Genomic DNA, 23,249 nt, shown 5'->3' with positions numbered 1-23,249 from the left:
TATAAGGAACTGCTGGAATCCAAGTCAAACCAAGATTCTTTATTACTGAGCTCACAGAGAATAACAGAGTTTAGTATTTTATCAGGATCCCCATTAGCTGTTGCAAAAGCAGCAGCTACTCTTCCTGGGGTCCACACAAAACATGACACAGAATACAGCACATCAATAGACAAGAACAGCTCAAGGACAGAACTACATACATTTTGTAAAAGGCACACGTAGCCTACATATCAATGCATACACACAAACTATCTAGGTCAAATAGGGGAGAGGGGTTGTGCCGCGAGGTGTTGCTTGATCTGTTTTTTGAAACCAGGTTTGCTGTTTATTTGAGCAATATGAGATGGAAGGAAGTTCCATGCAATAAGGGCCCTATATAATACTGTACGCTTTCTTGAATTTGTTCTGGAAACTTGGGGACTGTGAAAAGACCCCCGGTGGCATGTCTGGTGGGATAAGTGTGTGTGTCAGAGCTGTGTGTAAGTTGACTTGTAAGAACTTTGATGATATCTGTACATTATAGGAACACCTGTGATGACAAAAGTACAATGATTCTTGTGTTGCTTAAACTTGAGATTAAGAATCAGTGGTTGACACCTTGCAAGTGCATGAAAAGGTCAACTGTACAAAGTCAGATGTCTGCGTGTTGAAACTATATTTTAGTTAACAGATGGATAAAGGGAACTAAGAGTTCCTGTTGATACTATGTTCCAGTCTTACTTCCAGTCTGACATGATAGCAATAAGGGGAAGAGTGATTGGGAAACTAACTGCCAATAACGCAATAAGCTGAACTCTGCCTGGCAGAGACATCTTTGTATTAGCAACTATTAATTATGAGGTTATATGGTGTTAAATTTAAGGGACATCACCCTGGGCGGGGTGATCCTCAGTAGGGGATAAAAAGGGAAAACACCATCTTTTGAACTGAGTGTCTTGCTTACAAATTGCTGTAAGTGTAAACTCCGGGTTGCAATCCTTATTAAACAAACTAAGCTCTGATCAAATACGGATTTCCTGTGGTCTCTTCTGTGCACATAGGGCAGAATTCCCTTACAGACTATGCAAACAATTTGGGATTTTCAACACATTCATGTTTCTTATAAAAAGAAGAAGTGATGCAGTCAGTCTCTCCTCAACTCTTAGCCAAGAGAGACTGGCATGCATAGTATTAATATCAGCCCTCTGATTACAATTAAGAGCAAAACGTGCCGCTCTGTTCTGGGCCAGCTGCAGCTTTACTAGGTCTTTCCTTGCAGCACTGGACCACACGACTGGACAATAATCAAGATTAGACAAAACTAGAGCCTGCAGAACTTGCTTTTTGGAGTGTGGTGTCAAAAAAGCAGACCATCTCTTTGAGGCTAGACCAGCCAGCAGCATACCACCCTGCATACCACTGTTGGCTTGCTTCTGAAGCTAAGCAGGGTCGGTCCTGGTCAGTCCCTGGATGGGAGACCAGATGCTGCTGGAAGTGGTGTTGGAGGGCCAGTAGGAGGCACTCTTTCCTCTGGTCTAAAAAATATCCCAATGCCCCAGGGCAGTGATTGGGGACACTGCTCTGTGTAGGGTGCCGTCTTTCGGATGGGACGTTAAACGGGTGTCCTGACTCTCTGAGGTCATTAAAGATCCCATGGCACTTATCGTAAGAGTAGGGGTGTTAACCCCGGTGTCCTGGCTAAATTCCCAATCTGGCCCTCAAACCATCATGGTCACCTAATAATCCCCAGTTTATAATTGGCTCATTCATCCCCCTCCTCTCCCCTGTAACTATTCCCCAGGTCGTTGCTGCAAATGAGAACGTGTTCTCAGTCAACTTACCTGGTAAAATAACGGTAAAAAAAAAAAAAAAAAAAAAATCTAAGGTAATGCCAAGTAATTTAGTCTCCTCAACTTGTTCAACAGCAACACAATTCATTACCAGATTCAGCTGAGGTCTAGAACTTAAGGAATAATATGTACCAAATACAATGCTCTTAGTTTTAGAGATGTTCAGTACCAGTTTATTACTGGCCACCCATTCCAAAACAGACTGCAAATCTTTGTTAAGTGTTTCAGTGACATCATTAGCTGTGGTTGCTGATGCGTATATGGTTGAATAATCAGCCTACATGGACACACATGCGTTGTTTAATGTCAGTGGCAGGTCATTGGTAAGAATAGAAAAGAGTAGAGGGCCTAGAGAGCTGCCCTGCAGTACTTTACATGTTTGACATTAGAGAAGCTTCCATTAAAAACCCTCTGAGTTCTATTAGGTAGATAGCACTGAATCCACGATATGGCAGAGGTTGAAAAGCCATAGCACAGACATTTTTAAACAACAGGTTATGGTCAATAATATGAAAAACCTGCACTGAAATCTGCACAATCATCAGCCATTTGTGTCAGTGCGTACATGTTGAGTGCCCTTCTCTATAAGCATGCTGAAAGTCTGTTGTTCATTTGTTTACAGAGAAATAGCATTGTATTTGGTCAAACACAATTTTTTCCAACAGTTTGCTAAGAGCTGGCAGCAAGCTTATAGGTCTGCTGTTAGAACCAGTAAAGGCCGCTCTACCACTCTTGGGTAGTGGAATTACTTTGGCTTTCCTCCAGGCCTGAGGACAAAGACTTTCCTCTAGACTCAGATTAAAAATATGACAGATAGGAGTGGCTAAAGAGTCAGCTACCGTCCTCAGTAGCTTTCCATCTAAGTTGTCAATGCCAGGAGGTTTGTCATTATTGATCGATAACAATTTTTCCACCTCTCCCACAATAACTTTACAACATTCAATACTTGCACTGCTTTTCTTTCATTATGTTTTTTAACAAGTTAATATCAATCATTCTTTATATCATTGATCTAGTATTCATAATAAAGTTTATTCTTTTTGTTGAGTTTGGTCACATCATTTCTCAATTTGCAGTACGTAAGCCAGCCAGACTTATTAGCCACTCCTTTTAACCCATCTCCTTCAACCATACAGATGGCCATTTCCTCATCAATCCATGTAGCCTTAACAGCTCTAGCAGTCAGTATTTTAACAGGTACAGGTTTATCAATAATTGGAAGAAGCAATTTCATATGGTAAAAACAGGTAAACACATTATCAGTCAGATGTGAAATATCAATATACACGCAAAGAGAAGTAATTTCTCTCTCCTGAGTGGATTCTCTAATGACGTTTAAGTGACTGTTATGAGTAATATGTTTTCCCACAGCCTGGGCTTTTGTAAGCCTTCTCCTCTGTGTGCAGTCTCATGTGTTTCTTGTGTTGGTTCAGGTTGCTTTTGTGTTTAAAACTCTTTCCACACTGGGAGCAGTGGTAAGGCTTCTCCCTTGTGTGTGTATTCTCTCATGACTTTTCAAGTTCCATAACCGGGTAAAACTCTTTCCATACTGGGAGCAGTGGTAAGGCTTCTCCCCTGTGTGAATTCTCTCATGCCGTTTCAGCTGCCCTAACTGGTCGAAACACTTTCCACACTGGGCGCAGTGGTAAGGCTTCTCCCCTGTGTGTATTCTCTCATGCAGTTTCAGGTTACCTAAATAGTTAAAACTCTTTCCACACTGGGAGCAGTGGTAAGCCTTCTCCCGTGTGTATTCTCTCGTGTCGATTCAGGTTCCCTAAATGGTTAAAACTCTTTCCACACTGGGAGCAGTGGTAAGGCTTCTCCCCTGTGTGTATTCTCTCATGTTCATTCAGGTTTCCTTTCTGGTTAAAACTCTTTCCACACTGGGAGCAGTGGTAAGACTTCTCCCCTGTGTGTATTCTCTCATGTCGATTCAGTTTCCCTAAATCGCTAAAACTCTTTCCACACTGGGAGCAGTGGTAAGGCTTCTCCCCTGTGTGTATTCTCTCATGCCGTTTCAGGTCCCCTGACTGTTTAAAACACTTTCCACACTGGGAGCAGTGGTAAGGCTTCTCCCCTGTGTGTATTCTCTCGTGTCGTTCCAGGTCCTCTGACCGTTTAAAACACTTTCCACACTGGGAGCAGTGGTAAGGCTTCTCCCCTGTGTGTATTCTCTCATGTCGATTCAGGTTCCCTAAATCGTTAAAACTCTTTCCACACTGGGAGCAGTGGTAAGGCTTCTCCCCTGTGTGTATTCTCTCATGCCGTTTCAGCTCCCCTGACTGTTTAAAACACTTTCCACACTGGGAGCAGTGGTAAGGCTTCTCCCCTGTGTGTATTCTCTTGTGTTGTTTCAGGTCCCATAATCGGTTCCATCCCTTTCCACAGTGGGAGCACTGGTGTCGTCTTGCTGGTTTGGACATCCCTGGCTCTGGTTCCTCTGAGTCTGGTCTTTCTCCTGCCAAAGACAGTGTGTTTTAAAAAAATAGAGACCTGAATGAAACCTCCACATGATAAATCAACCTTGCTATGAGGGCAAATCCTAATCAGATCCCTCAATAACCTGAGGCCAGTTTTAACAATCTTAGTGTGATTTTAAAATAAATGTAGAGCTTCCTGGTAATTACTGATATGTTTACATTACTTATTTTACTCATCCTGTTTTACCAGTCCGAACACAAAAAACTAAACAGTTCTAGGACACAGACGTCGCTGGATTCCAATTGAGCAGGTGGTTCTAAATATATAACTTTCATAGCTGTATGATACAGAATGCGACCTACACACTTCCTTAACCTGTCTAGGACAGGGGTTCCTCTAGCGCCACTCCTCCCACATTCCACTGAAAAGGCAGAGCGCGAAATTCAAAAAATATATTTTTTTAATATTTAACTTTCACACATTAACAAGTCCAATACAGCTAATGAAAGATAAACATCTTGTGAATCCAGCCAACATGTCCGATTTTTAAAATGTTTTACAGCGAAAACACCACGTATATTTATGTTAGCTCACCACCAAATACAAATATAAAAGCACAGACATTTTTCAGAGACCAAATTGAAATACCTAAATACTCATCTTAAAACATTTATGAAAAATACATGGTGTACAGCAAATTAAAGACAAACATCTTGTGAATCCAGCCAATATTTCCGATTCTTTAAGTGTTTTACAGCGAAAACACAATATAGCATTATATTAGCTTACCACAATAGCCAGAAACACAAGACATTTACCAGCAGCAAAAGCTAGCGATCGTAACAAACCAGCAAAAGATATATAATTTTTGACTAACCTCGACAAGCTTCATCAGATGACAGTCCTATAACATCAGGTTATACATACACTTATGTTTTGTTCGAAAATGTGCATATTTAGAGCTGAAGACTTCTTGAATGCCTGTGCTGTGATGCGACCAGCATCCTTCATGCTAACGTAGCATCTTTTTCCCAGAAAGTCCAGATATTTTTAGGACACTCACCAATTCTGACCAAATAACTATTCATAAACGTTACTAAAAAATACATGTTGTATAGGAAATTATAGATACACTAGTTCTTAATGCAATCGCCGTGTTAGAGTTCTAAAAATAACTTCATTACGACATCCAGCTTACGTTATGGCGAGAGAGTGCCCAAAATCTGGGCGCAAACTAATAGTACACATGTACGACAGATATATGAAATAGCATCATAAAATGGGTCCTACTTTTGATGATCTTCCATCAGAATGTTGTACAATGGGTCCTTTGTCGGGAACAATCGTTGTTTGGTTTTAGAATGTCCTCTTCTGCAGTCAATTAGCACGGAAAGCTAGCAAAGTGGCGCGAAGCTCTCCTTCGTGAACAAACGCAGACAAAGCAACACGCCTAACGTCCCGAAAAAATTTCAATAATCTGATAAAACTATATTGAAAAAACATACTTTACGATGATATTGTCACATTTATCAAATAAAATCAAAGCCGGAGATATTAGTCGTCTATAACGACAGCTTTTCAGAAGGCAATACCAGGTCCCTTCTCGCGCGCTCCAGAAAACAGGAAACTGGTGTCACGTCATGCCAAGAGCTTTTATTCGACCTCAGATCAAGTTATACACTCCATTTCTTCTCTCACTGCCTGTTGACATCTAGTGGAAGGCGTATGAAGTGCATGTATACTAATATATATCAAGCACAGTTATAGGCAGGCCCTAGAACAGAGCCTCGATTTGAGATTTTTCACTTTCTGACAGGAAGTTTGCTGCAAAATGAGTTCTGTTTTACTCACAGATATAATTCAAACGGTTTTAGAAACTTGAGTGTTTTCTATCCAATAGTAATAATAATATGCATATTGTACGAGCAAGAATAGAGTACGAGGCCGTTTAAATTGGGCACGACTTTTCCCCAAAGTGTAAATAGCGCCCTCTATCCTCAACAGGTTTTAAACAGCAGGTGTCGAACACTTTAGACAACGGGGAGATTTTTTTGATGTTCTTTGTGTCTTCGACGTAAAAACAAGTTTTAGACTTCCACACAAAATTACTTCTTAACTTATTTTATGTTTAAATGGCCCAATTTCTTATTTAGACGTTTACAGGTTTTCAACATGTGGACTATCGCTGAAGTCATATATTGAGTAAATTAAAAAATAAGTTGAAATATTTTTCCTAAAACTGATAGTTACTACAATAAACAAAAATATAATTGCAACATGTAAAGTGTTGGATGTTTCATGAGCTAAAAAAAAAGATTGCAGAATTTTTTACATCCCTGTTAGTTAACATTTATTCTTTGCCAAGATAATTCATCCACCTGACAGGTGTGGCATATCAAGAAGCTGACTGAACAGCATGATCATTACACAGGTGCACCTTGTGCTGGGGACAATAAAAGGCCACTCTAAAATGTGCAGTTTTATCACAACACAATGCCACAGATGTCTCAAGTTTTGAGGGAGTGTGCAATTGGTATGCTGACTGCAGGAATATCCACTGGAGCTGTTACCAGATAATTGAATGTTAAATTCTCTACCAGAAGCCGCCTCCAACGTCGTTTTAGAGAATTTGGCAGTACATCCAACTGGCCTCACAACCACAGACCACATATAACGCCGCCAGCCAAGGACCTCCACATCGTCTGAGACCAGCCACCCGACTTGTATTTCTCTTTGTAATGAAGCCCTTTTGTGGGGAAAACCTCATTCTGATTGGCTGGGCCTGGCTCCGCAATGGGTGGGCGTATGCCCTCCAGGGCCCACCAATGGCTGCGCCCCTGCCCAGTTATGTAAAGTCCATAGATTAGTGCCTAATTTATTTATTTACAATGACTGACTTATATGAACTGTAAATCGTTGAAATTGTTGTTTATATTTTGGTTCAGTATACACACACGTGCATTCGTTAAGTATTCAATTTATTCTAAAATTGATTCAATTGTTTTCCCCCCCAATGTAAACAATGGAGCAAATGCATCACATCCAAATATCACTGTACTATCTGTAGTGCTGGAGGAATGACACACCCAGATAAACACACACACAGTCAGAGTTTAAAAAAGGACCATTTAAACACATGGAATCTGATCTACTCTATATTCAAACTGACAGACTCCATATTCACTTCATGTTTTCTCGTAAAAACATACAAATATATGTTTAAGACTACTTTGTACAATTTAATATGGTATAAACAAGTAAACACATTATCAGTCAACAATATAAGACAATTGGAGCACTGTGTATGTTCTCTAATGAATTTTAAGTCAATGTGATGTGAAACATGAATTTACAAACGAGGAGAAGTAATTATTCTCCCGTGTGGATTCTCACATGACGTTTAAGTGACCGTGATGAGTAATATGTCTTCCCACAGTCTGAGCATTTGCAAGGGTTCTCCCCTGTGTGCAGTCTCATGTGTTCTTTCAGCTTTTCTGAATGGTTAAAACGCTTTCCGCAGTCGGAGCAGCGGTAAGGCTTTTCCCCTGTGTGTATTCGCTTATGAGCGTTCAGCTTTCCTGACTCTCTGAAACTCTTTCCACAATGGGAGCAGTGGTAAGGCTTCTCCCCTGTGTGTATTCGCTCATGGGATTTCATGTTTCCTAACTTGTTAAAACTCTTTCCACACTGGGCGCAATGGTGTGGCTTCGCTCCTGTGTGTATTCGCTCATGAGCTTTCAGGCTTCCTAACTGGTTAAAACTCTTTCCACATTGGGAGCAGAGGTGTCGTCTTGCTGGTTTGGACATCTGTGGTTCCTCGAAGTTTGGTTTTCCTCCTGCCAAAGACAGTGTTTATTTAAAGAGAGACCCGAATGAAACCTCTTCATGATAATGCTGCCTTGTATGAGGTGTCATGTACCGATTATCTCTCACCCCCAACTTAGGAGAGATCTAGGGGTATGAAGATGTGTTTTTTTTTTACCCCCTCACACCCATTGTAAATCTTAGGCAACAGACAAAATTATTTTGTCCTCTCACTATGGAGAACCGGCCTCAGAACATTAAACATGGAATAAATGGACTTTGGAACAATGGTTTCCGTCAGCCACAATGGTGGTAATGACGATAGATGGAATATGAAAATTTATGTCATTTTTGTTTTGTTATTAAAGGTTAAAGGACGACGTCATTATGAAAACATTGTAACTTTAAGAGTTTTCCTAGTATATGCTTGATGTTTATACATTGTACGTTGTGTGGAAAATGTTCAAATCAAAGAGAATGTTTTGGTAAAGATGAAATGTGAAGTTAGTTGTCTAAAATTGGATTTGAGTAAAATCTAGACCTTGCCTCATAACTTGGTAGGCCCAGAGAATTGCCCTAAAGGCGGTTACGCCCACATCTGACCCGAGGGTATAAGACATGTGAGTTAAGAATTAACATATCAGACTAAGTGACCCGAGCTGCAGCAAAGGTCTGAGTAGTCAACGAACCCAAAACACAACACGAGGTTGAAGACAAAGGAATCCTTTTCTTCTCATGCTATGGATGAATAGCTGCATCTAAGCGGGTGAATTCAAGCCGGACCACCCGGTCTCAACCCCCCATCGAATCGTGGTATCTACACTGTTTTCATTCCTACGCCGTGAGCCCTGAGCTACAGGGCTGGCTGTCCTCAGAAGAACCCTTTCAGAACAAGGGTGAGGAATCAGACCACTAAGCAAAAAGGACACTGACATCGTGAGGACAACCAGAGAGTTGCACCCGAGAAGTGCGTCATTTCTTGAAGCCTAAACGGCCCACGCGGAGAGACCCACAGCGGAGACCTTCAACACGTAATTACATCATTATATTCTGACCCATAAGAGCGGCAGTTCGGGGCAAGGTCAGGGTTCAAATAAGCATAGCTGACAAATGCACCCAAATGTATATTTCTCTCGTGTACTTTCTCTTTTTCTCTCTTTTAAATCCCCATTTTGGGGAACACGCGTCAGAGTGTGTTGGCCCGTTGTACTAAGTTCTAATCAACAGCCTAGACTGTGTTTTTGTTTATGCGTATCTTCTATTATCATTTTAGCTTTCTAGTAAATAAATAGTCAACTAAAATTGGTGTGGTACGAACTCATTGGTGGGACTCGGGTTTGTGCAGATTCCCGGATTATGCGATGTTCAGAATGAGACTGTAGAGGAAATTGATTAACCTTTCACGAGCCTCTACCCCGGGTCCGGGATCACCCCCCACCCCCCCCACACACTGATTAGCATAGCTAGCATAGCTTCACAAGTAGATAGTAGCATCTAAATATCATTAAATCACAAGTCCAAGACACCAGATGAAAGATACAGATCTTGTGAATAAAGCCACCATTTCAGATTTTTAAAATGTTTTACAGGGAAGACAAAATATGTAAATCTATTAGCTAAACACGTTAGCAAAATACACCACTATTCTAACTCCATCAGTTTCTTACTCCTTCAGGTGCTATCACCAATTCGGCTCAACTAAGATATTGATAGCCAATAACCTATAAAAAAAAACATCAGATGACAGTCTGATAACATATTCATGGTATAGGATAGTTTTTGTTAGAAAAAAGTGCATATTTCAGGTAGAAATCACAGTTTACAATTGCACCGACCATCACAAATCGACTAGAATTACTAGATAGAGCAACGTGTATGACCAATTTACTCATCATAAAACATTTCATAAAAATAGACAAAGCATAGCAATGGAAAGACCCAGTTCTTGTGATTTCAGACCATATTTCAGATTTTCTAAGCGTTTTTCAGCGAAAACACAATAAATCGATAAGTTAGCATACCACATGTGCAAACGTTACCAGAGCATCGATTCCAGCCAAAGAGCGCTATAACGTAATCACCGCCAAAATATATTAATTTTTTCACTAACCTTCTCAGAATTCTTCCGATGACACTCCTGTAACATCATTTTACAACATACATATACAGTTTGTTCGAAAAGGTGCATATTTAGCCATACAAAACCGTGGTTACACAATAAAAATACTAGGAAATCAAGCCTCAATATGTCTGACGTCATCTATCAGAGTGATCTAGTTTAATTGAAAGCTAATCATATACTTGACTAAAAAATACAGGGTTGACAGGAATCGAAAGACAAATTAGTTCTTAATGCAACTGCTGATTTACATTTTTAAAATTATCCTTACTTTTCAATACAGGGTTCGCCAAGTGAAGCTATACCAAACAAAATGGCGAAATATGCGTTTAAAATATTTCGACAGAACATCGATTTATCATATTAAATATTGCTTACTTTGAGCTGATCTTCCATCATATTCTTGGGCAATGTATCCTTTCTATGTTATAAACGTCTTTTGGTCGATAGATGTCCTCTGTCCTTCGAAATATCCACTAACGATCGAACGGGACCCCAAAACGTGTCCAAAGTTTCAGAGTGCACAACAAAGAAATTCCTCAAAATCGCACTAAACGGATATAAATTGCTATAAAACGGTTCAAATTAACTACATTATGATGTTTTTAACAACTATAACGACTGAAAACATGACCGGAGAAATATTGCTGGTTAGACAAGGATTTGGAATGAGGCAAGTCCGATGTCCTTCACGCTTCAGGCGCGCGACGAGAAAGGGCGGTCCCTATACATTTTGTGGTTTTATAATGGCTGGGATTGTGCAATAGACTCCATTCAAAACGTGATGACGTACAGACACCCAGAGGAAGACGTAGGCAGTGTCGGTTTCTTCATAGCATTCACTGTCGCCTTAAAAACAGACTCCAGATCAGGGGTAAAAATTTCTGGAATCTGAACCCTGTCATGAAAACTGCTGTAGATATTGTTCTGTACCACTCAGAGACAAAATTCCAACTTCTATAGAAACTAGAAGGTGTTTTCTATCCAATAATAACAATAATATGCATATTGTACGATCAAGAATTTAGCACGAGGCAGTTTAATTTGGAGACCCAAATATGCTAATGCGGAACAGCACCCCCTATAGTTGCAAGAAGTTTTAATTAGCGACTGTTGTCAAATCGATGTTCTGATATTCTTTGAGGTAATTTGGGAAATAGAAACTCAATAAAACTAATTTTCCCATGGTGCCCAGGTTAATGAGTTAATAATTGTCTGATTCATTTAATCACCCAATTATAAACCGTTAATCATTCGATGAGCAGCAGTCGTCACATTAACTAATACAACGTCACGACATATTGGCACCCCGTGGGAGGCATCGAAGATAAAACTATGGCCGCACTTTTGGGTTAATTCCATACCAATTGTGTAGCAAGATACATATATACCATTAATAGCAAAAGGCAGGACTGGTGTTGGAGAAGCGTGTGTGTGTGTCGTTCCATTTTACCCAGATACTGGTCGGGAGAGAACCACCCCTGTGGTACATCTGACGAATGTCAGTGTGTCGGAGGGTCTACTGAATGCTACGAGCTAGGGCATATGTACCAGCCGATGTAGACATTCTGAGAATAATACTAGTGGACCAACTAGTAGGTCGCTTTCAGGAGTGATCTGACTCGGTCATAAGCAATTCCTAGAGCAGAGGACATATGAGCCAGCCATTACGGAAATATATATTCGTTTGACCGAAGCCATTATCTTTCTACCTCTCGCATTTGGTAACGTGAAGAGTTTAAGGGTTGAACGTGAGACGTCACCTAGTAAACCCGTTCCCTTGTTGGGGGAACTTCCCTTGCGGCGCGAAGTGGAAACCCCGCGCAAGGAAAGCTAAGCATTGCCAGATGCTAAGCTAACAAAGGGGAGCAGCCATTTTTTTCCCCCTTTGTTCATTGTGAATTCCCGCGCCGGGTGTGTGTGTTTTTGTGACTAGGCTCTGACCTAACATAATTATATGGTGTGCTTTCGCTGTAAAGCTTTTTTTGAAATCGGACACGATGGGTAGATTAACAAGAAGTTAAGCTTTAATTTGGTGTATTGCACTTGTGAATGCATCAAAGTTACATATTTCTAAAAAATATTTTTGAATTTAGCGCTCTGCCTTTTCAGCGGAATGTTGTCGAGGGGTTCCACTAGCCATAAGAAGTTTTAAGACTCCATAATGTTTCATCATTAGATGCTACAGTCCTCCTCCAAGACTCCATAATGTTTCATCATTAGATGCTACAGTCCTCCTCTAAGACCCCATAATGTATAATCATTAGATGCTACAGACCTCCTTCAAGACCCCATAATGTATAATCATTAGATGCTACAGTCCTCCTCTAAAACTCCATAATGTTTCATCATTAGATGCTACAGGCTACAAATCAACAATGGGTGTCATGAATCTTTACCACTTGCTCTGTAATATGAGTAGTATTCGGATTTCATTCAAACATTTCTTACATGAATATTGAATATTGAAAATATAAATGTTGATTTTTGTATATATTGTTGAATATAATATACTGTAAGGGTATATCAGTTCCAGGATCTCTGCTAGTGTTAAAGTTATGGGCCATTATATACAGAGAAATTGTGGCGAAATCCTGCACGACTACGCTAAACTTGCCACGGTTTTGAAAATAGAATTCAGTGGTTCTGCGACTCGCAAACACGACAGCTCGTTGGCTAACAATATCAGACAAGCTCAAAATGAACACCCACAGACCTACTATCACCTGCTTCGTTCAGCTTACTTTGGCATGCTCACTGAAACGGGAATGGAAGACCTATTACCATTCAAACAACTGTTTCTGTCAAACATCTACTTCATCAACTACTTGGGCCCTACTGCCCACATTGGGTTGCCAATCTCGACGCTCTGAGAGCTTGTAAGCACCGCTTTTGAAGCATCAAAAGCAAGCCGGGCTAAGAGCCCGGACACCTCGACTTTCGAGCTTAGGCGGGAACCATCACTCCAATTAGAAGGTGCAGCATTAGGGACAGGTACGGTAAAAGATGACGATCAAAGGGGGTGGCAACCAAGTAACCACCACACTGACAACCACTGCAGTAACAATAGCTATGATGAACGTCCCCAATCGAACAGGTCCCGTAGAGATCAACTTGGCCGATATGTCCCTGCGCCTAACCCTCACAAAGGGTCAGGACACAAGAGTAACAAGCGCAACAAAGTGTTCAACAATGATCTAAACCCTAAGCGAAATGATATAGAAACTCTGATAAGAGATGTACTGCATCGTAAGAAATTTGAGAAAGAGGACAACATAACTAGGCGTAAAATTGTTGGGAACCAAGTCAGCCGAAACTAACGCAATTCGAGAGGACGTCAACATTTCCATTTCCCCAGCCCCCACTCCAATCCCTGTCCAGGGACCACTCGTTCTAGATAAGCAGCTTTGCAACAGATGATTCCTCTCCCATTCCGATAGAGGACCCACTGGGTCACATAGGTGAGTTATCCGTCTTGGAAATCGACACAGATTACAAACCGCTCGGTACTCCCAACCCACTCCATTATGTTGGGGATATGATGAGAAAACCCAACTCGAACAGGCCATACCTTAGAACAGTCCTGAAGGACTGTTTGACCTGTCACGCTCTCATAGATTCGGGTTTGACAATTTCACTCATATCCGAAACCTTGCTGGATGAACTAAAAGGGGCAGTGGACCCAACAAACCGTTGGTTGAAAACGGAACGTTGCGACACGAAGCTTAGGGGTTTCACCGAAGCTACCTCGCCACTATTCAAGTGTCTCCTACTTAAACTCAACTTCGAAAGCGATTACCATCGACATCGAACGGATGCTTATTGGGATAGATTTAATTGACCGTTTGGTACCACTAATGGATTGGAAAACCAACCAAATCTGGTGACAAATATGTATGCCAACTCCGTTGACTTCCCCGCATTCTTCCAAGGCTATCTGTCATACATTGCGCAACGGCGTGGGTTCGACGTCAGCATCTGCCACAAACCCGGTGAACTTGGTCATGAGTTCGCCATTGGTGACAAATGACAAGGTGAGTTCAACTTGGAACTTAACCGAACATGAGGTTTTCCTGTGTGGCTTGGGTGATTCACCAGCCACATACCGACCTCCTCTGATAGGGGGCGTGTGCCTAAACGGCACTATGGTTGAGGATGCCAGACTGGCAACCTGGTCAGAAAAATCTGCAATCAGTTTGGAAATGTTCAACGAAATTTCGAAAATGGCTAACTGCCATCCCCTTGTGCCGAAAACGTTTAGATTTCCACTGGGAACGACTCCCCAGACGACGCTCACCGCAATAGGGGTGTGTGCGCTATCGATCCGCATTGTAACCAAGGAAGTATCTCACTACCTACTGGTTGTCGCAGACCTCCCACACACAGTCTATGTGGGAGCGGACATTTTGGTAAGATTGGGTGTTAAACTCGATACCATACACCAAGTTCTTTGGTCTTTGGCGCAGCCAAACCAACATGCCTTGTCTTTCGACCCGGTGTGAATGGCATCCGGGCAGACTATTCCTGAAGCTTGCAAGGGGATAACTGAGTCCGCCATGATGATTCCGGCAAGAACCACAGAGGTTTCTGTAAGACTGAACCTGGCGCCCGGATACCGGGTGGAAGGCACCACTGCGTTCTTCCAACCCTCTCCGCAACTATTCGACTTGGGGCTAACTATCAATGGCAACCCGCTGTTGGAACTGACCACTAGATCCACTTACCCCCGGTACAAAATCTGACTCAAGCGGATATTTCCATTCCTCGGCACACTCAGCTAGGAACATTGATCGATTACTCCTTCCATGATTTTGAACTGGTTATTCCCATGATTGGGCCTCTTCCATCCTCCCTAGACCTAGATGGCGAGGGAGGTACGCTGTTTACTTGTCTGTCAAAGGCATTCGCAGTAACCCCCATATTGCCACTTGACGACACATCAACGTTCAGGCTGGATGTCGATTCTGACATCTGTTCTAAAACCAACCGGTAAATGGTGTCTTACCGTTGACTATAGACAACTCAACAAACTGGTTCCGTTGTCTCGTTGGCCAATGACACAGCTCAACCAAGAGTTGCCAAAGGTGGCAAATGCCAAGAACTTCTCCACCGTCGACGTGGCAAACGGTTTCTGGACCATGACTGTCAACCCTCGTGACCAACACAAGTTGGCTTTCTCTTTCTCGAACAAGCTCTTCACGTTCAATCGTTGCCCGCTCGGGTATGTGAACTCCCCCTCAGAGTTCAACATCTTTCTGCACAAGGTAATGCCAGACGCAGCCTCTAGGGGGACGATAATCTATGTGGGCGACGTTCTCATGAGAAGTGAGACTTTGTCACATCACCTCAACGAAATGTTCTCACCCAACTCAGGTGAATTTTGGCCCATTCCTCCTGACAGAGCTGGTGTAACTGAGTCAGGTTTGTAAGCCTCCTTGCTCGCACATGCTTTTTCAGTTCTGCCCACAAATTTTCTATGGGATTGAGGTCAGGGCTTTGTGATGGCTACTCCAATACCTTGACTTTGTTGTCCTTTTCTCCAAAAAGTACAATCTTGGTCCCTATGTGCAGTTGCAAACCGTAGTCTGTCTTTTTTATGGCGGTTTTGTTCCTTGCGGAGCGGCCTTTCAGGTTATGTCGATATAGGACTTGTTTTACTGTGGATATAGATACTTTTGATACTTTTGTACCCGTTTCCTCCAGCATCTTCACAAGGTCCTTTGCTGTTGTTCTGGGAATGATTTTCACTTTTCGCACCAAAGTACGTTCATCTCTAGGAGACTGAAAACGCTTCTCCTTCCAGAGCAATATGACAGCTGCGTGGTCCCATGGTGTTTATACTTGCGTACTATTATTTGTACAGATAAACGTGGTACCTTCAGGCGTTTGGAAATTGCTCCCAAGGATGAACCAGACTTGGCTGATTTCTTTTGATTTTCTCCTGGTGTCAAGTTGGAAGGTAGGTCTTGAAATACATCCACAGGTACACCTCCAATTGACACAAATTATGTCAATTAGCCTATCAGAAGCTTCTAAAGCCATGACATCATTTTCTGGAATTTTCCAAGCCGTTTAAATCTCTAGCCACTTTAATAATCTAAAACTGATTAAAATGTATTTTTACCTCATTAAAATGTACAAACTACACCCCGTAATGACAAAGCAAAAACAGGAATTTTGATTTTGATTTTTACAAATGTATTAAAAAACTTACATTTCACATTTACACAAGCATTCAGACCCTTTACTAAGTACTTTGTTGAAACACCTTTGGCAGCATTGAGGCTTCTTGGGTATGACCCTACAAGCTTGGCAATCCTCTCAAGCTCTGTCAGGATGGATGGTGAGCATTGCTGCACAGCTATTTTCAGGTCTCTCCAGAGATGTTCGATCAGGTTCAAGTCCGGGCTCTGGTTGGGCCACTCAAGGACATTCAGAGACTTGTTCCGAAGCCACTTCTGCGTTGTCTTGGCTGTTGGCTTAGGGTCGTTGTCCCGTTGGAAGGTGAACCTTTGCCCCAGTCTGAGGTCCTGAGTGCTTTGGAGCAGGTTTTCATCAAGGATCTCTCTGTACCTTGCCCCGTTCATCTTTCCCTCGATCCTGACTAGTATCCCAGTCCCTGCTGCTGAAAAACATCCCCACAGCATGATGCTGCCATCACCATGCTTCACTGTAGCGATGATGCCAGGTTTCCTCCAGACGTGACGCTTGGAATTCAGGTCAAAGAGATCAATCTTCGTTTCATCAGACCAGAGAATCTTGTTTCTCATGGTCTGAGAGTCCTTAAGGTGCCTTTTGGCAAACTCCAAGTGGGCTGTCAGGTGCCTTATTCTGAGGAGTGGCTTCCATCTGGCCACTCTACCATAAAGGCCTGATTGTTGGAGTGCTGCAGAGTTGGTTGTCCTTCTGGAAGGTTCTCCTATCTCCACTGAGGAACTCTGGAGCTCTGTCAGTGACCATCGGGTTCTTGGTCACCTCCCTAACCAAGGCCCTTCTGCACCGATTGTTCAGTTTGGCCAGGCAGCCAGCTTTTGGAAGAGTCTTGGTGGTTCCAAACTTCTTCCTTTTAAGAATGATTGAGGACCTTGTGTTTTTTGGGACCTTCAATGCAGCAGAAATGTTTTGGTACACTTCCCCCGATCTGTGCTGTCACTCAATCCTCTCTCAAGGACAATTCCTTCGACCTCAGGGCTTGGTTTTTGCTCTGACATGCACTGTCAACTGTGGGACCTTATAAAGACAGGTGTGTCCATTCCAAATCATGTCCAATCAATTGAATTTACCACAGGTGGACTCCAATCAAGTCGTAGAAACATCTCAAAGATGATCAGTAGAAACAGGATGCTCCATTCCGAGTCTCATAGCAAAGGGTTTGAATACTTATGTAAATAAGATATGTATTTTTTTACATTTGCAAAAATGTCTAAAAACCTGTTTTTGCTTTGTGGTTAACTTTCTTGGGATAGGAGGCAGCATTATCACTTATGGATGAATAGCGTACCCAGAGTGAACTGCCTCCCACTCTGTCCCAGATGCTAATATATGCATATTATTATTACTATTGGATAGAAAACACTCTGACGTTTCTAAAACTTTTTGAATGATGTCTGTGAGTATAACAGAACTCATATGGCAGGCGAAATCCTGAGAAAAATCCAACCAGGAAGTGGGATATCTGAGGTTGGTCGATTTTCAACTCAGTCCCTATTGAATGCACAGTAGGATATGGATCTGTTTGCACTTTCTCCGGCTTCCACTAGATGTCATCCCTCTTTAGAAACTTGAATGGGGCTTCTACTGTGTTGTGGGGCTGAATAAGAGGGGAATGAGTCAGGTTACTGGTAGAGAGCCATTTCCTGGTCACGCGCATTTCATATGATAGCGACCTGTGCTTCTCTACACAGAAAGGAATTCTCCGGTTGGAACGTTATTGAATATTTATGATAACAACATCCTAAAGATTGATTCTATACTTAGTTTGACAAGTTTCTTCGGCCTGTAATATAACTTTTTGAAGTTTTCGTCCGACGTTCGCCTGGACCTGCACGAGCGTTTGGATATGTGTACTAAACGTGCTAACAAAAGTAGCTACTTGGACATAAATAATGGACATTATCGAACAAAACAACAATTTATTGGATAACTAGGATTCCTGGGAGTGCATTCTGATGAAGATCATCAAAGGTAAGGGAATATTTATAGTGTAATTTCTGATTTCTGTTGACTCCAACATGGCAGAGAAAATGTTTTTCTGAGTGCCGTCTCAGATTATTGCATGGTGTGCTTTTTCCGTAAAGTTTTTTTGAAATCTGACACAGCGTTTGCATTAAGAACAAGTGTATCTTTAATTCTATGTAAAACATGTATCTTTCAACAAAGTTTATGATGAGTATTTCTGTTATTTGATGTGGCTCTCTGCAATTTCTCTGGATATTTTGGAGGCATTTCTGAACATGGCGCCAATGTAAACTGAGATTTTTGGATATATATATGCACATTATCGAACAAAACATACATGTATTGTGTGACATTATGTCCTATGAGTGTCATCTGATGTAGATCATCAAAGGTTAGTGATTAATTTTATCTATATTTCTGCTTTTTGTGACTCCTGTCTTTGGCTGGAAAAATGGCTGTGTTGTTTTGACTTGGTGGTGATCTAACATAATCATATGTTGTGCTTTCGCTGTAAAGCATTTTTGAAATCAGACACGATGGGTAGATTAACAAGATGTTTATCTTTCATTTGCTGTATTGGACTTGTTAATGTGTGAAAGTGAAATGTGTGAAATATTTCAAAAAAATATTTTTGAATTTCCCGCGGAATGTTGTCGAGGGGTTCCGCTAGCGGAACGCATGTCCTAGACAGGTTTAAGGGGTATTTGTGTGTAGATTGAATCAGGCTGTAACGTAACAAAATATGGAAAAGTCAAGGGGTCTGAATACTTTCCAAAGGCACTGTATATAGCCATGTTATGAAGTATGAAAAGGCTTGTTCAGTCACATGTCATGAATTCACTATGACATCATCATATTTATATACATTTTATGGGTTTAAAAGTTGTTGTTTTTCTCAGACATAAATAAACAATTCCAGGTGAAAGCCAAAGGCCATAGTTGTAATAAAATAACAAATTAACTGGCAAAGCAGCAGAGCGAGGCCCACATCCAGCAACGTCATAAGTCACGTTTTGCAGCTGTTTCAGTACAGCACTACAGGGAGAGAGAAAACTCCACTGGACTAGTTTCAATGTATGGAATCACTTCAGAGTTTCTGGATTTTGGGTAAACTTCTCCTTTAACCTCACTAGGGTAGGGGGCAGCATTCGGAATTTTGGATGAAAAGCGTGCCCAAAGTAATCTGCCTGCTACTCAGGCCCAGAAGCTAGGATATGCAAATTAGTAGATTTGGATAGAAACCACTCTGAAGTTTCTAAAACTGTTAAAATAATGTCTGTGAGTATAACAGAACTGAAATGGCAGGTGAAAACCTGAGGAAAATCCACCCAGGAAATGCTTTTATTTTGAAATGCCTGTTTTTCCATTGAAAGCCTATCCACCATACAAAGACTTATGACGCAGGTCACTATCTCTATTGTAGAAAAAAGCTGCCGTTCTACCCTTGAGCAAGGCAGTTAACCTGCAACAACTGCTCCCCGGGCACCGATAACGTGGACGTCGATTAAGGCCACTCTGATTCAGAGGGGTTGGGTTCAATGCGGAAGACACATTTAGGGTGAATGGATTCAGTTGTGACTGACTAGATATCCCCTTTCCTTTCCCATCCCAGTCCTCCTTTAAGACTCCATAATGTTTCATCATTAGATGCTACAGTCCTCCTTTAAGACTCCATAATGTTTCATCATTAGATGCTACAGTCCTCCTTTAAGAGAGATCTTTGATGAAAACATTCGAGACGCGTAGTCCACTTGCCACTCCAATCTCCTTTGCATTAGCGTAGTCTCTTCTGTAGCCTGTCAACTATGTGTCTGTCTATCCCTGTTCTCTCCTCTCTGCACAGACCATACAAACGCTCCACACCGCGTGGCATCGGCCACCCTAATCTGGTGGTCCCAGCGCGCACGACCCACGTGGAGTTCCAGGTCTCCGGTAGCCTCTGGAACTGCCGATCTGCGGCCAACAAGGCAGAGTTCATCTCAGCCTATGCCTCCCTCCAGTCCCTCGACTTCCTGGCACTGACGGAAACATGGATCACCACAGATAACACTGCTACTCCTACTGCTCTCTCTTCGTCCGCCCACGTGTTCTCGCACACCCCGAGAGCTTCTGGTCAGCGGGGTGGTGGCACCGGGATCCTCATCTCTCCCAAGTGGTCATTCTCTCTTTGTCCCCTTACCCATCTGTCTATCGCCTCCTTTGAATTCCATGCTGTCACAGTTACCAGCCCTTTCAAGCTTAACATCCTTATCATTTATCGCCCTCCAGGTTCCCTCGGAGAGTTCATCAATGAGCTCGATGCCTTGATTAGCTCCTTTCCTGAGGACGGCTCACCTCTCACAGTTCTGGGCGACTTTAACCTCCCCACGTCTACCTTTGACTCATTCCTCTCTGCCTCCTTCTTTCCACTCCTCTCCTCTTTTGACCTCACCCTCTCACCTTCCCCCCCTACTCACAAGGCAGGCAATACGCTCGACCTCATCTTTACTAGATGCTGTTCTTCCACTAACCTCATTGCAACTCCCCTCCAAGTCTCCGACCACTACCTTGTATCCTTTTCCCTCTCGCTCTCATCCAACACTTCCCACACTGCCCCTACTCGGATGGTATCGCGCCGCCCCAACCTTCGCTCTCTCTCCCCCGCTACCCTCTCCTCTTCCATCCTATCATCTCTTCCCTCTGCTCAAACCTTCTCCAACCTATCTCCTGATTCTGCCTCCTCAACCCTCCTCTCCTCCCTTTCTGCATCCTTTGACTCTCTATGTCCCCTATCCTCCAGGCCGGCTCGGTCCTCCCCTCCCGCTCCGTGGCTCGACGACTCATTGCGAGCTCACAGAACAGGGCTCCGGGCAGCCGAGCGGAAATGGAGGAAAACTCGCCTCCCTGCGGACCTGGCATCCTTTCACTCCCTCCTCTCTACATTTTCCTCTTCTGTCTCTGCTGCTAAAGCCACTTTCTACCACTCTAAATTCCAAGCATCTGCCTCTAACCCCAGGAAGCTCTTTGCCACCTTCTCCTCCCTCCTGAATCCTCCTCCCCCTCCCCCCCTCCTCCCTCTCTGCAGATGACTTCGTCAACCATTTTGAAAAGAAGGTCGACGACATCCGATCCTCGTTTGCTAAGTCAAACGACACCGCTGGTTCTGCTCACACTGCCCCACCCTGTGCTCTGACCTCTTTCTCCCCTCTCTCTCCAGATGAAATCTCGCGTCTTGTGACGGCCGGCCGCCCAACAACCTGCCCGCTTGACCCTATCCCCTCCTCTCTTCTCCAGACCATTTCCGGAGACCTTCTCCCTTACCTCACCTCGCTCATCAACTCATCCCTGACCGCTGGCTACGTCCCTTCCGTCTTCAAGAGAGCGAGAGTTGCACCCCTTCTGAAAAAACCTACACTCGATCCCTCCGATGTCAACAACTACAGACCAGTATCCCTTCTTTCTTTTCTCTCCAAAACTCTTGAACGTGCCGTCCTTGGCCAGCTCTCCCGCTATCTCTCTCAGAATGACCTTCTTGATCCAAATCAGTCAGGTTTCAAGACTAGTCATTCAACTGAGACTGCTCTTCTCTGTATCACGGAGGCGCTCCGCACTGCTAAAGCTAACTCTCTCTCCTCTGCTCTCATCCTTCTAGACCTATCGGCTGCCTTCGATACTGTGAACCATCAGATCCTCCTCTCCACCCTCTCCGAGTTGGGCATCTCCGGCGCGGCCCACGCTTGGATTGCGTCCTACCTGACAGGTCGCTCCTACCAGGTGGCGTGGCGAGAATCTGTCTCCTCACCACGTGCTCTCACCACTGGTGTCCCCCAGGGCTCTGTTCTAGGCCCTCTCCTATTCTCGCTATACACCAAGTCACTTGGCTCTGTCATAACCTCACATGGTCTCTCCTATCATTGCTATGCAGACGACACACAACTAATCTTCTCCTTTCCCCCTTCTGATGACCAGGTGGCGAATCGCATCTCTGCATGTCTGGCAGACATATCAGTGTGGATGACGGATCACCACCTCAAGCTGAACCTCGGCAAGACGGAGCTGCTCTTCCTCCCGGGGAAGGACTGCCCGTTCCATGATCTCGCCATCACGGTTGACAACTCCATTGTGTCCTCCTCCCAGAGCGCTAAGAACCTTGGCGTGATCCTGGACAACACCCTGTCGTTCTCAACCAACATCAAGGCGGTGGCCCGTTCCTGTAGGTTCATGCTCTACAACATCCGCAGAGTACGACCCTGCCTCACACAGGAAGCGGCGCAGGTCCTAATCCAGGCACTTGTCATCTCCCGTCTGGATTACTGCAACTCGCTGTTGGCTGGGCTCCCTGCCTGTGCCATTAAACCCCTACAACTCATCCAGAACGCCGCAGCCCGTCTGGTGTTCAACCTTCCCAAGTTCTCTCACGTCACCCCGCTCCTCCGCTCTCTCCACTGGCTTCCAGTTGAAGCTCGCATCCGCTACAAGACCATGGTGCTTGCCTACGGAGCTGTGAGGGGAACGGCACCTCAGTACCTCCAGGCTCTGATCAGGCCCTACACCCAAACAAGGGCACTGCGTTCATCCACCTCTGGCCTGCTCGCCTCCCTACCACTGAGGAAGTACAGTTCCCGCTCAGCCCAGTCAAAACTGTTCGCTGCTCTGGCCCCCCAATGGTGGAACAAACTCCCTCACGACGCCAGGACAGCGGAGTCAATCACCACCTTCCGGAGACACCTGAAACCCCACCTCTTTAAGGAATACCTAGGATAGGATAAAGTAATCCTTCTCACTCCCCCCCCCCTTAAAAGATTTAGATGCACTATTGTAAAGTGGCCGTTCCACTGGATGTCATAAGGTGAATGCACCAATTTGTAAGTCGCTCTGGATAAGAGCGTCTGCTAAATGACTTAAATGTAAATGTAAAA

The 23,249-nt window shown here is 43.4% G+C and overlaps 1 protein-coding gene and 1 pseudogene across 1 annotated transcript in view; one reads left to right on the top strand and one right to left on the bottom strand.

Moving 5' to 3' along the window:
- LOC139547632 (zinc finger protein 271-like) overlaps nt 1-23,249 on the top strand; it is a 271,214-nt gene that overhangs the window by 202,404 nt on the left and 45,561 nt on the right. The gene's annotated exons all lie outside the window — the stretch shown is intronic.
- Nucleotides 25-7,619, bottom strand: LOC139547233 (zinc finger protein 135-like; annotated as a pseudogene).

The sequence above is a fragment of the Salvelinus alpinus genome, chromosome 2 (genome assembly GCF_045679555.1).
Source record: "Salvelinus alpinus chromosome 2, SLU_Salpinus.1, whole genome shotgun sequence".
In the NCBI taxonomy this organism is placed as follows: Eukaryota; Metazoa; Chordata; class Actinopteri; order Salmoniformes; family Salmonidae; genus Salvelinus; species Salvelinus alpinus.
The sequence above is the reverse complement of the archived record's forward strand: the minus strand, read 5'-3'. Positions and strand labels throughout refer to the sequence as shown.